Source organism: Marmota marmota, unplaced genomic scaffold (genome assembly GCF_001458135.2).
Source record: "Marmota marmota marmota unplaced genomic scaffold, marMar, whole genome shotgun sequence".
Classification (NCBI taxonomy): domain Eukaryota; kingdom Metazoa; phylum Chordata; class Mammalia; order Rodentia; family Sciuridae; genus Marmota; species Marmota marmota.
The window spans coordinates 5148488-5161257 of NW_026000075.1; the positions used below are offsets into that span (position 1 = coordinate 5148488).

General features: G+C 34.3%; 1 non-coding gene across 1 annotated transcript; it reads right to left on the minus strand.

Annotated features, from left to right (window-relative positions):
* Nucleotides 1-11883: 11883 nt before the first annotated feature.
* On the minus strand, nucleotides 11884-11957 carry Trnav-cac. The gene has a single exon. It is a non-coding gene; the product is annotated as a tRNA-Val (tRNA).
* Nucleotides 11958-12770: the final 813 nt, after the last annotated feature.

The following is a 12770-nucleotide window of genomic DNA, read 5'->3' on the forward strand; positions in this document are numbered from 1 at the left end:
CATTTAAATTCTGAGTCTCAATAAAGCTATGATAGTAATCATAAAAGATTCAAGAGTATTCATTTCTCATTTCATTACAGTAAAACTACTGCCTAAATCCTACCTAATTCTATAGGCTAAAAATAGTTACTATAGGTGAAATATCTACTGTACTGATATTCACTCATAGCTCTTAACAGGATTAAGAGTATTGAAAAAACATGTTGTCATATTGCTGGATACACAGAATAATATTTTAAAAAAACTATGTTAAATCATGTATTTCAGAGGCCTTTTCTTAGATTAATGCTAAGGCCTACTCTTACAATGAAATAGAAAAAGAGCTAAAACTTCTATGGGTTGTGAAAGCAGGAGGCTATGAAATAACTTGGAAATGAGAGAATGAGACTTGCTCAGAGAATTAAACTGAGAGATCAAAGCACTCCATAGCAGTATTATGAAAAATTGCCTCAAAGGGACAAAATGACTCATAGGCCTACAGGAGTTGACTAAGATTAAATGTATGAACATTTCTAAGAATAGAATATTTTACTCACAAGGGGATTTGGTTATAGAAGGTCTGAAAAAGATAGAATCTGTAGGTCCCTGGGAAATGGCCACGTTATCCTAATGTTCCCTTGTAGAATTGGGAAGGTGAGGAAGTGTGCTCCTCATTCCCGTGCTGGTCAGTCACTGAACTGCTGCTCTGGTGTATATTTCAGGCTTGTGCTTTTTTACTTAAAGTGAGTTACTTGACCCAGCTCTCCTTGTTCACCTTCGATATCACCAGTGCCCAGCATAGCACCAAACACAACGGAAGTGCAATACTTTTGTAATTGAATTAATAGCCCTGACATCTGACAAGAGTAAACCAACAAACCAGAATTTCCGGAATACAGGTCCAGAATTAGGCCACAGATTATTAAGACTATCAATAGAATAATTTGGACAGAACCTTTAAGTAACCCCATGTTATTGGATCAAACATATTTTGTCTTCAAAAGAATAGTTAAATGAAGAAAGGAGATTCAGAAAAGGAAATGTGCCCTCTAAAATAGGTTTTAATGACTCTTATCAAACGGAGAGGAGGTAGTTACAACAGGAGCGGAAAAATCTGGATTCAGTTCTTCTCAGTACCTATCAGCTTTGATGTCTTTTTAACATTCTGAGGGTTTACTCATAATTAACTCAGGCATTAGAAATAGATCATTTCTGATGTCCCTTTCAGGACCAAGATATTTTTATTTAAGAAAAAGGAAATAAGAACTGATAGGTCAGATAGATTTAAAATCAAGGTTTCCAGTAGCAACGAGTACAAATTGGTAACAAGATTTCTAACAATGTCATAGGAAAAGTCTGGTATATAAAATATTACTAATGCTTCCATCATTCATAGTGTGTGCTTTAATAAAGATTTTTTATAAATTCACCTAAGTATGTTTATATTGAACTATATAAACATAATGTGTAAGCACATTTATATTTCAGTATATTTATTTTAAAATATATTTAGTAATTATGTAAATTACAGATAATATGTGCCCAAAGATGTTTCTCAGTGTACAGATAACGCAAATTGTCTTGCTTCTGAAAGTGAAATTATTTCTAATTTCTTCAATCTTTTATATTAACATCAATTATTTATATTCTAAATTATTTTTGTTCTACATCATTTTGTTGAGTACAAAAATTTCAGCTTTGCATGAAATTATGAAGTCCAAAGTTAGACACAATTTTTGGTAAGAACCGAAAAAGCCAAGTGTAATCATGAAAATACAATATTGTACTGGTGTTCTTGTATGTTCACTTATATCTGAGTATTCAAATATCAGGCCAGTTTATAATTTGTTCCCCCCTCTCCTTTTTCAGGCTTGGGGATTGAACTCAGGGTGCTCTACCATTGAGCTGTATCTCCAGCCCTTTCTTTGTTCATTCATTTTTGTTTTGTTCTTAGACAGGGTCTCACTAAGTTGCAACAGCCTCTAAAGTAGCTTGGATTTTACATGAGTGCCCCTGTGCCCAGGTACATTTTGTTGCTTCTTGAAATATTACCTCTTTTATTTCCAACCTTCATAACAGCACTATTGGTATACTTTTGCTGGAAGTTTACATTAAACATTATAAAAAGTTCTTCTATTCTTTTAATGGCTAAATAATATACCCTAACTTAATATGTTTTTTTTTTTCTTTTGGAAATTTGGCTGTTGGGAGGTGGTGGTCTTTGCTAGCCAAATTAATAAATAAAACCAAAACATAAAATAGTATGAATAGTTTGTGTAAATCTCTTTTCAGTCGTTTATTCAGAAAGGATAAAAAAGTGTAATAATATTTGAAATCTCTTTATATTTATTGAAAATGTTATTTCCAGTATGTTTTGCTTACAAAGATATTTTAGGATCCCTCGTAAAACCACTTGTCAATGTCATCTATGTATGGTTCCTAAACATACTAAGGAAGGCACTATAAGGTTGTTAGTATTTATCCCTTGGTGGTGATATTATGGATTCTTATAACAGTTTTGCTGAGAATCATTACTATAATACAATAAGCTACATATTTTTAAAGAATACAGTTTTATAACTTTGTTGCTCTGTTTTGTTCTGTATGCATGCGAGGAATCAAAACCAGGGCCTTGCACATAGTAGGCAAGCACTCCACTCTACCCTGAGCTGTGCCCTTCCTCAGTCCCTGGTAAGTTTTGACAAATGCATTTACCCATGTAAGCATCCCACAATCAAGACAACAATGAATATATCCACCACCCAGCAAAGATTCCCCTGCTCCTGTGCCGTTTCTTCCTGCTACCCTTCCCACCAATATGCAGAAAACACTTACTTACAACTTTCACTTTAGTCTACAGCTTCTATAATTGCATATAAATGGAACCATACAGTATGTGATCTCTTTTGTCTGGCTTCTTTTCCTTGGAATAATTGTATTGAAATTCATCTAAGTTTCAGCATCTATCCACGATCTGGTAAGTTATATCCATAGTGTGGACATACAGGTATTTTTATTCATTTACTTATTGATGAACTTTATTTGATTTGGGGCTATTGCCAATATAGCTCCTTAAACATTCATGTTGACATTTATATGGACATTTGCTTACGTTTTTCTTCAAAATATAGTAAGTAAGAGGAGGAGTGGTAGTTCCTTATGGTAAGTATAAGTTTATCTTTTAAGATGCTGACAAATTGCTGGTGGACATATGTACTAAATGGTACCTTGGGAAAGCTTTATAAAGCTTCTGTCAGATTTATTATTAACATTTCATAGTTTATAATATTTTTAAAATAATTTTTAGTGAAGCATGGTGGCACATGCCTATAATCCCAGCAACTTGGGAAACTGAGGAAGGAGGATCACAAACTCAAATTCACCTTGGGCAAATTACCAGGAATTTAGTGAGATCCTGCCTTAAAGTTAAAAGGGCTGAGGATGTGGCTCAGTGGAAGAGCTTCCCTGGGTTCAATCCCTACTACCAGAAACTGAGAAAGAGAGAGAAAGGGAGAACTGTTACAATTAGAATTTTGGAGTTCTCGTTATTTATACATAGATATATTGATCTGCATGTTGATATGGTTTCTTGAAAAATTACTAAAGTCATTATTTATAGAAATTTGCTTGTAGTTTATGTAGGATTTCCTGCTTGAAAATTATGTGATCTGCACATAAAGAAAGTTCTAGTTTCTCCTTTCCATTCATCTGAGGTGTTTTTTTCTTTCTTTCTTTCTTTTTTTTTTTAACCCCTGTTGCACTGGCTAGTAAGATATTGAATAGAACTAGTATGAATGAATAGTGTTACCTTGTTGCACTTAGGAGAAATCATTGAGTTAAAACCATTCAGCTTTTTCATTTTATCAGGGTGAGATGTTTCCTTTCTCTTTGCTGAGGATTTGTATGAGTAATAAATGTTGGGGTCTTTCAAAAGATTTTTATTAAGGTTATTTTATGGGATTCTCTTCTTTTGATGGTTTGTTAATATGGTGCATTTTTGAGATAAACTCTATTCAATCATGATACATTATGCTTGTTTTATACTGATGGATTTTATTTGCTAAAACTTTTTGTAAGACTCTTTGTGTCAAATTTTGTGAGGAATATTGGTCTGTGATTTTCTTTTGTTGTAATGTGTTTGTTTCTGGTATTTGTATAATGTTGTACTTACAGAGTGAGTTGGAAAATATTTTTTGCTCTTTGTTTTATGGGACAAGTTGTGTAAATTGATACTATTTCTTTATAACATACATTGGAGATTTTTTTCAATCAAGCCATCTAAACCTAGAGTTTTCTTGTGAAATAAAATTTAACCAAAAATTTATTCATTTAGTAGATATGTCTATTCAAATTACTTATTTCAGAGAGCTTTGGTAGTTTGTAACTTTCGAATACTTTTTATATTTAACTTAAGCTGTCAAATTTAATACCATAAAATTTTTAAAAATATAGTCAGTTCCTCTACTATAAGGTACTATATTGCCTATTTTCCTATCTATGTAATCTATATTGATCCATCTCTATCATTTCTAATACAGGTGTCTTCTTTTTGTTCCTGATATCTGTGGATAGTGGTTTATTAATTTTATTTACCCTCTCAAAATTTGACTTTGGGGTTCATTAAGTTTCTGTATTGTTTTTTCCATTTTCTGTTTCATTGATTTCTACTCTGATCTTCTTTTGCTTACATTGAGTTTTGTTTGCTCTACTTTTTCTGAATTATTAAAATGGAAGCTGAGATCACTAATTTGAGCCATTTTTCTTGTCCAATAATCAGCATTTAATGTTATGCATTTTAAAATAGTACTCTAAGGACTATTTTAACTACGCCCATAGGTGTTAGAGTACTGCATTTTCATTGTCATTTAGACCAAAATATTTTCTAATGTTCCAGTTCATTTATTTTTTTGTTGTCAAGGGTTACATTGAAGTACATTTTCTAGTTTCCAAATACTTTTGATTTTCCAGATGTCTTTTATTTCCCTTAACTGTGGCCAGGAAGTACACTTTGTTTGACTAATGATGTTTTTATTTTACTGAAATCTATTTTATGTCCCAGAAAATTGCCTATCTCAGTAAATATTTCACATACATTAAAAGAAATGTATTTCTGCTATTGTTGAGTAAGAGTGTTTTATAAAACAAATCTTGTCAAGTTGGTTGACCACGTTTTGCAAGTCTTCATTTATTTTAAATCAATTGATAGTATTGTAATTTTCTGTCAATAAGTTCTGTCAGTTATTGAGAAACAGACATTGAAATCTCTGAGGAGGGTGAATTTGTTGTGGAGAAAAATAGAATACCTGGTCAGACATTATCCAATATAATCTAGGTTCCTGGAACCAAGAAGTCAGGGGCGTGAACTCTGAAGAAACCTAGAAAAAGAATACTTAAACTCCCAAATACTGAGCCAGAGCTGGGAGTTTTTCAGAGAATGTGTCAGGATGATACCCGGTCTTGTCTCGGATTCCTCATTCTCTTCTGCCCTCCTACCATGACCTTTTCCTTCTGATATTAGAAACCCAAAACACCAAGTGAATCCTAATTCAATAAAAAAAATATAAAACATGGATCACACATTACTTTGGAAATTTGAAATTTTATAATACATTGTTTTTAATATTTTATTCTAACACTTATTATTAAAATAATATTATGCCTGTTATTTGCTTCAAAATAATTCAGTTTAAGAGTCTGTAAAGTTCAGAGGCATATGAATAAAATAATATTGATCATGAGTAATAACTATATAAATTGTATGATAGATATATATTCATTTTACTGTTATAAATTTTTTACAATAAATTTAAAATATCATTACCCTCATAACATATGTCTTATAAAACATGTATTATAAATTATCTATCTCCTATATGCATTCTAGTTCTATGATTTTTAAAGGAGGCTTTACTTACAATTTCTGTATCAGTCAATAGTTCTGTCTGGATAGCAGTGGAGTATCCATTTCTTCATGTTTAATTCTATAAATTTTGAAAACAAAGATGTGCTTTGTCCTTTTGTTGTTTTGGATGAAGGACATTCTACCTTCAAGTCTTTGCCACAATTACTACAGACTTAATCATTTACTAGATGCCTTTGAGGTCCCACAGGAGTCAGTTGCTTGACTATAAGGTACTATATTGCTTGATTTATTGCTAAAGCTCTGTGATCAAGAGCTGTAGAATTACTTGAGTAGTATGAGACAGTTTGTTGATAGCTATCTTAGTCAAATCAATGTAATTCATTTCAAAGTTTCATGGAAACTTGGCTTACAAGCAAATACTGTAGTAGAAAATTTAACACCAAGATAAACAGATAAGATCCCTGTCCTAAAAGGTCCTATTAGATAACTGAGAATTTGGACACATTTTTATGATATAAAAAAGGAGGGAAATAAAAGTGCTGTTCAAAAGCAAAGGTGGGGTGGGGGACAAATACAGAGGAAGAATTTCCAAAGGGTAAATCTAGGGAGGTATCAATTGAAGGGGGTAATGGCTCTAAAGTCTCAGTTCTTATGTCCTTGGAAGATGAGTAGGACATCAACACTTGAACAAAAGCCTGCAGGGTTTTAGGGAAGATGGAAGATAATTTCAAAGGAATGACTTTTTCTTTTTCTAACATGAAACTTTACTCTTTCTCAGGTCTACTTTAAATACAAAAGAGTCAGGATAATTTATCTCTTCTACTATAATTTATTACAGTGATATTTTTATTTTCATGGTAATATAGTAATATATTAGCTTCATGACAGTCTCAATATTTTTTTGTTTGCAAATATTGCAAATACTTAAATCAAGGGTGACATTTGTTCTTTTGGCATTTTGTATTCAGCCACCCAGGAAAAGACAGTTTGCACCATTAAATGTTGCTGTTTTAAGCACCCTTAATAGGAAGTGAGGGCAGAAATACTAGGCTAAAATGAGCAATGAACCATCAGATAAATCTTAAGTTTGATCTTTGAAATAACATTTTTAACAATTTAAATATATATTTTGCATTTTATTTTTATTTCTCTGTGGTATTATAAAATCTTTTAGAATGTACTGTAACTCAATTGCTAGTATATTCTAAGCAGCCCTTCTGGGAATTCTTAACAGAAACAGCATGAAGTGGGTGCTCAGAACACTGCAGCTTGCTCTATAATTTACGATGTAGGTGTAAATCCTTTCTCTTAAGAACACCACAAAATTGCCATTTAATTCACTTCAGGAACATTTAAATTAGGAACATTTATATTTTAAAATAACACTTTGTATTTTCCTCAAGTTATAGCTAAGTGATCTGTTCACCCAAGTGCCACACGTGTATAATGCATAATCAGTAAAATGCCATATGATGCCAATTGTGTAATAAATAAGAACAAGCCTGACAATTGATACCCTGGTTAAGCCTGGAATTTCATTCAATGAACTACCTCCCAGTGTCCTCAGGACCTCTGATTGAAAAGGTCATCATGAACCACCTAAGCTTTCTTTAAAAGATGAGTCCATGGTGGTAAAGACTTATATGAGAGAGAAAGAATAAAAATCTGAGACTGTGTCCTATTTTTAGATCTTAGGGATATGCTAAAAGAGTGCACGTTTCCACAGAGCATACAAAAGTCATGAAGGCAGATGAAGAGAAAAAAGGAGTAGGAAAGTGTAAGCATAGCAGGGGTGACAAGCGAATAACAGGCATTGGGAACCCCAGCGGGGGGGAAGTGCACAGATGGGGGACTGTGGTAAAAACCAAAAGTAGGCACCTGTACAAACAGGTGCACTTACAGTAAAAAAGTGTGACCTCCGGGAAGGGTGAAACTGTGATGAACATCTCAGTTTTGTTTTGCTATGAAGGAATAATATTGGAACAAATTAAATGTTTAATGTTCAGTAAATGAACTGTGACTCTATCATTTTATGAAATGATCAAGAAGGTTTGTAAATAAAATTGAACCAAGAAAACTCATCACTATAGGCATAAGGCATAGACACTCAGCATATTAAGGAAACTTTATTTTGATTGGTTATGCATTTATCTATTTCAAACCTTTTATCATGATCCCAATGATTATCAAGCACTGTTCTAAATATTTAGGACACAGGAGAGATAAAAACAAGTTCCGCACTTTTTGTTTAGAAGCTGATAGTCCAATAAGGCAGGCAAAAGACTATTCATACATTCAAATACATAATTGCATATAGTGATACTTTAATAGTAATAAAAATTGGCTACTGTGCTAGAGGTGGTGGGCAAGTGTGGATTAGGCAAGTACTCTCAGAGCAGGATGCTGAGGGAAAGCTCCCTGAGGGGCTGAGGCCTGAATTACACACAAGAAGGGGCCAGCTGGTAAGGGAACAACTGGTGGCCAGACAATAAGACAGAGTCCAGGCATTTCCATGGGCTGTAAATACTATGGGTGTAACATCTTACAACCAAAGTGAGGGTGGTAAAAAAATCTGAAACGTGTTCAGATTTTGAATACTCTTGTTGGCTTTCATCAATGCTGTCGAAAGGTTGAACATGACGAAGTCAAAAGGTAGACTACAGGCTTCTACCAAGTGGGAAGTCATTGCTGCCAATCTTCATGAAAGCTATTTTGAGGCAGTTCTGTAAACGCAAGCCTGAAAAAAGTGGGCCGAGAGGACATGGAAATAGAACTAGAGGGGCACATGGCTGTTTCTAGAACTGTGGCTTTAAAAGCAAAAGGAGAAAAATAGATTAGTGGATGGAGAGTGGAAGACATTTATAATGTCAAGGGACTGTTTTTATATTTCTTTTTTATTGTTTCTTTTAAGATGGCCAATATTAAGGCATGCACATATGCCAAAGAGAGTAACCCTGAAGTGAGGAAGAAATTAGTGCTGCAGGAAAGAAAGGGAATAATTGCAGAAGCAAAGACCTTGAGGTACTGAGAAAGAATGACCCTAATTTCCTCAGTGAGGCACTCGATATTTGTTTGCTGTAAGTCTTAGCTAAGCCACTGAATAAAGTGATTCTAATTTAATTGTTCTGGGCTGGGTACTAGGCATCAATATTTTTTAAAAGCTCCCCAGTTAGTTCTAATGTGCAGCCAGGGTTTATAAGAAGTAATCTTAGCAATAGTGTTCTGTGCCTTTCATTCCTTGGCTTTTCTTGTTGTTTTATGACATATATATGTATCCTCAGAACTTTACAGTTTAGTGGTGTCTGAATATTATATAAACAGAATCGCACTGCATATATGTCTTGATTTCTTTTATTTTACATTATATTTGTTGGAGTTTATACACTATGATGTGTGCTTTCTCATTCATTTTCACTTGCCCAGAATGCCCCAGCATATGAAAATGTACTATAATCCATTCCCCTGCTTAATGGATATTTGAAAAACTTTTTCCCTTTTTTTTAATTTTTGAGAAAAAAGAAAAAGAAGGTTTATTGCTTTGCTAACAAAGGAGAAACACAGGAGTCTCCGGTCCCAGAAGCTGTAATTTTGCCCATCAGGAGGAACAGGGGGCTTTTAAAGAGGTGATTCAAAGGCTACATTCCACATGTTCTCTTCAGGAGTTGTAATTCATGTGTTAATTTGGGAGATAGTTATTTCTGAGCTCTTCTAGATTCCCAAAATCTGGATTACTTCATTCTTATAGTGGATGTGCTCAAGGACAGACAAATCTGCCTCAAATGGTGAAGAAAGGTAATCCTATTTCCTGTGAGATTAGGGAGTGGGAGAGATTATGGAGGAGCAGGGAGAGAGGAAGAGAAAGAAACATGTCCATTTTAAAAATAAGTTGCAATAGCAGAGCATCAAGGGGTCTATCTAAAGCAAAAGTGGACCACTGTTACATTTCCCCACTGTCAATTTCTACATTCTATTTCTATAGAAAGATGAGTGATGATGTCTACAAGCTGCTTCCTGCTGAAAGAGGGTAAAATTTGGGGAAGTAGCCCAAAGTCCCTGCTCTGTATCAGGTAGGGTGTGGACAGTTAAGGGTATTCAGCATTAGAGCAATCCAGAAGTTCACGGTGGTAGATGCAAGATGAGTGGACAAGGCATACTAGGATAGGTCTTTCACTAAGACAATATAAACAAGACAGCAAAGCATTACTTTTGTGTAAACAATTAGCCAAAAATAATTAGTATTTCAGCCAGTCTCTGAAACAATGAGGGCAATAAATCATAATCATATCATTGAAAGACAGATGAAGTTTATCAATGAAGGAGGTTAGGAAGATTTGTAGGTCTATGAGATCAGGCTCAAATTAACTTGGGACAAACTTGTGACTCCCACACAAGAAGAGTTGACACAAGTATACATTTTAATTATATTAGGGAAGAAAAAAAAAACATTGTTTTTCCTTTTACATGTTCATGTAGGACTGTGCTTAGGCTACACTCTCTTGCCAGGTGTTTAGGACCAAGTTGGTCAAAACTGACCTTGTTCCTATATACTCTTTAAGAGTTAGCTATGATTTCTCTGAGATCACTCTTGGGGTCATGTGTGAAGCCTCTTGGCTCTTTTAGCTTTCCTATAACAGTGTTGCCATCTGCTATGCTGGGTCAGGGTCTTGCTGATCATATATGGATTCTCTTGAAATCATCAGGGATATTTCCCTCTCCAATGAGCCTCCTCTTTACAGAATGTGCACTGGTTGGCTTCCTGTTCTCTAGGGTCCTCTTGATTTCCCTGATCAGTGACTCACCTGAGTTGCAGGGCCCAAGAGTGATGCCATCATTCTCTGGGTCTTGGCTGACCTTAGAAGGCAAGGGCCAAAATGTTGGCAGCTTTTCCTTGGCCCTTTTATTTTTTTGACTTTGGTCCCTAAGTTTTTGGTTTTAAAACATAGCTAATCCATTTCACAAGTCTTAAAGTGGGAGTAACAGATTATAACCTCAATATCTATAATTTTAAAGTTTCCCCTTTCTTTTAATCGGGGCCAGTATTAGTTCTGGAAGCCAGCAATATATCCTATCTGTCCCATTGGTAGCTGCTTATTAACTCAAATTAACTTAGGTTGTTTTATTAGAAGCAGTACCTGCACAAAACACTAAAAAGCAACAGTTACAAAATTTATAATGACACCTTTAAACAGATCAGGCTGTCTTTATTACCTTCAAAAATACATTAATTTCTAATTCCACGTGAAAAGTAATACAAAATTGTATATATAACTTTTTAACAACAGGTTACTTTATCAATCTATAAAACATCAAACAACATGAATCAAAGCTGTTATTTCTATATAATTCTGACACTATTGCTACAGGTAATTTTAGTTTGGAGAACACCAACTTGGTAAGGTGCTTTCCACTAAGCTTTATATTTAACTAAGTTTAACTATTAAAGGACAATTTAAAATGCATAGTGTATGGTAACAATAATCAGAGGTCTTCATGGGCCAACAAAAATCAAAGGATAGCCTCAAATCTCTTATACATGTAGGAAACAGCATTAATGATCAGAAAATTGATTTAATCAAAGCAAACATATATAAGATAGGTCTTCAAATGACAACGTGACACTTCTATGTCAGATGCATTGTATAAAAGAGAGTACTTATTGGTTATTTTGCCAGTAAAGCATACATATACCTAGTCACATATATTTAGAGTGTCAACTATATTGTTCTAACCCAAATAACAGTTTATTTAACCAGTTACAAAGTAAGCATTTAAGGCTTTAAAACAGGCACAAATCCTAAGACTTAGTTTCTACAAGTAATAAAACCTAACAAATACAAATACAAGAAAATTTTCTTGATAGATAAGAGCAGATCAAAGTTTCAGACTTTGCTTCATATCAGTACATTAAAGTTCAAATAACTATAACTGTGCTAATTATAGCCAATTTAATCACAAACATAAACTTTTTGAGATTTACTTTCCACAAATCGTCTGTGACTTACTTAAACATTCACAATTTCTTTAAATCCTTAGTTTGTTTCTTGAGGTGCTGGGGATTGAACCCAGGGCCTTGTGCATGTGAGGCAAGCACTCTACCAACTGAGCTATATCCCCAGCCCCTACATCCTTAGTTTTGTCCTCTTTTATCTTGGACTTTAGCACAAGAATGTTACTTTAACAGACAATATATTTTTTCATCCAGAAACATTTCTTTTACCTTCTAGTTTTCCATACTGAGATATTTCTATACTTATGACTTTCTTTTATCTTTTTGGGTTTCAGACCCTTTCTTAAATTTATATTCTGAAACGGACCTTATGAATGTTATCCGAACATATAATTTACACAATAAATTTCATCCCAGGAGAGGGATCAAACAATCTGGCATATACAGAAACTGAATTCATATTTTCTCTCCCAGGTGGCATTCAGGGATTGGAGTACAGGATATTTTTGAGCCTGACCTGTCTGCCTTATCATTATCATGATACCATCAACTTTAAGTGAGTTCCCCACTGTCAATTGTACCCAGAGTCTTCTTTGGGCCTTTTTCTTGTATTAGGCATATTGATATGCAATGGAGGAGGCCCTTTACAGAGGCTGCCTACAAAACATAGGATAGCCTTACTTTCTGTTTTTGTTTTTTATATGGGTGCAGTTGTTTATTCTTCCAGTCTCCACAGCATTTAGTTTGATGGGATGCTGCTATAGCAAGAATTGCTTTGACCCAGTTATGGATATCCCCTGGTCAAATGGGGTGTTCTATGAGATCTGAAAATGGAGATATTCCTATCCTTAGGTCATAAACTAACAGTTCTAAAGCTTACTGCCACATTCTTTGTGGCCAGCAGCCTCCCTTCAAGGGCAAAAGGGGCTGGAAGGCAGGGCAGAGGCCAGGTTCTCTTTGTCCATTTTTCTATAGCTCAGG